The sequence below is a fragment of the Salvelinus sp. IW2-2015 genome, linkage group LG30 (genome assembly GCF_002910315.2).
Source record: "Salvelinus sp. IW2-2015 linkage group LG30, ASM291031v2, whole genome shotgun sequence".
NCBI lineage: Eukaryota > Metazoa > Chordata > Actinopteri > Salmoniformes > Salmonidae > Salvelinus > Salvelinus sp. IW2-2015.
In genome coordinates this window covers 480,372-482,162 of record NC_036869.1, presented here as the reverse complement: position 1 = coordinate 482,162, position 1,791 = coordinate 480,372, and the positions used below count along the sequence as shown (strand labels likewise).

Genomic DNA, 1,791 nt, shown 5'->3' with positions numbered 1-1,791 from the left:
GCAGGGCTGAAATGTAGTGGAAATGTTTTGGGGGGATTCAGTTCATTTGCATGGCAAAGAGGGMCATTGCAATTAATTACAATTCATCTKATCACTCTTCATAACATTCTGGAGTATATGCAAATTGCCATCATACAAACTGAGGCAGCAGACTTTGTGAAAATTCATATACGTAAGATTCAATGCTTTGCCTGTTTCATGGTTCGTCAGAAGGCATAGCGGGATTTCCCCGAACATCTAACAGTTGTTCTTATTTATGAAAGTCCTTAGSGGTGGAAGCTATTTACGTTTTAATCAAGTCTTTTTTCCCATAATGATTTTAAATTCATAGAAAGTCCAAAAATACAAAAGGAATTGCCTTATATTTTATTGATGAGGTCCCTGAATAAATCAAAGTTGGTTGAATTCATGCAAGTGATTTGGGGTGGAAGCTACTGAAGTTATATAAAGTATTTTTTTATACATTAAGAAAAAATAATAATTGAAAACAGCCAAATAAAAAAAAATACTAAAGTAATTGCCATAGATGAATAAAACCAATCTAAGTCCTATGGGGTAGAAGTATTTACGTTTTTTGGAAGCATTTATCTGTAAAGTTAATCAAAATGAATTGGAGTAAAAAAAAAAGCGAAACAAATTGCGGTGGATTCGAGAGAAGCTGTCTCTGAACAATGTCAAATTGATTTGATAGCGATGTCATGTGGTTGAGAAACTATTGACATGTTTCATTACCATACAAAAGTAGGCGTTGCAGTTTTAAGACGTTACCCCTAAACGGAGGGGAGCAACGCTTTTAACTAAGAAAATACGACACCGAATTGCAAAAACAAGGGGAGTAATTTGTTCTCGATCATAAACTGGTTCAGAATATGTAATTTATATCATTCTTACATGTTCCGTTTAAGAGGTATTAACGAGCAAAGTCCGAATCTTTAATATAAAGCCAACTACGTCTCACGTTGGGGAGATAGCTAGCAATACTGGTGTTATAAAGATGAAGTTGTCTTCTGTTGTAGTAACATTGATATTAACGTTGGGTGTTCCTTATTACATCTATACACCGTTACCTGCTGCCATCGAGGAGCCTTTGAAACTGATGCTGCTGGACGCCTTATTCCGTGCTATGCTGCAAGTGGTAAGAAACAAGAAGAATAGCTATAAACCCAATCATACTTTACATTGCGTTAGCTTGACAGTTATTTATGTTAACGAGTAACGTTAGTAGGCAATGCAATGCTTTCTCTATTACTCGACCTATGTATCTATCAGGAACCAAGGTAAGACCCAGATGCAAGGAAGGCAGGCATGGGTCGGTAATCCAGAGGTGGGTCAAAGGTACAGGACGGCAGGCAGCCAAAGTGGTCAGGCACAGGGTCAGGACAGGCATGGGTCAAAACCAGGAGGACAAGAAAAGAGAGACTGTGAAAAAGCAGGCACTGACACAAAACCGCTGGTTGACTTGACAAACAAGAAGAACTGGCAACAGACAAATAGAGAACACAGGTATAAATACACAGGGGGTAATGGGGAAGATGGGAGACACCTGGAGGGGGGTGGAGACAATCACAAAGACAGGTGAAACAGATCAGGGTGGGACAGTATCGCAGTCAGGTGCAGCAGGTTTAGGCCTGTTGGTTGGAGACACAGACTTGGAGGCTATACTAGCTAGATAGTTTAAAATGCAGCTAACATGTGACGCGTTGTAAAGCTAGCTAGTTAGTCTGAACAAGTAGAACATGTGAACTGATTTGGTGATAGATGTAAAACAATGCTTTACTGTGCTTTCTCCAG

At 39.1% G+C, this 1,791-nt stretch overlaps 1 pseudogene; it reads left to right on the top strand.

Moving 5' to 3' along the window:
- Positions 1–720: 720 nt before the first annotated feature.
- LOC111955236 (neutral cholesterol ester hydrolase 1-like) overlaps positions 721–1,791 on the top strand; it is a 4,329-nt pseudogene continuing 3,258 nt past the window's right edge.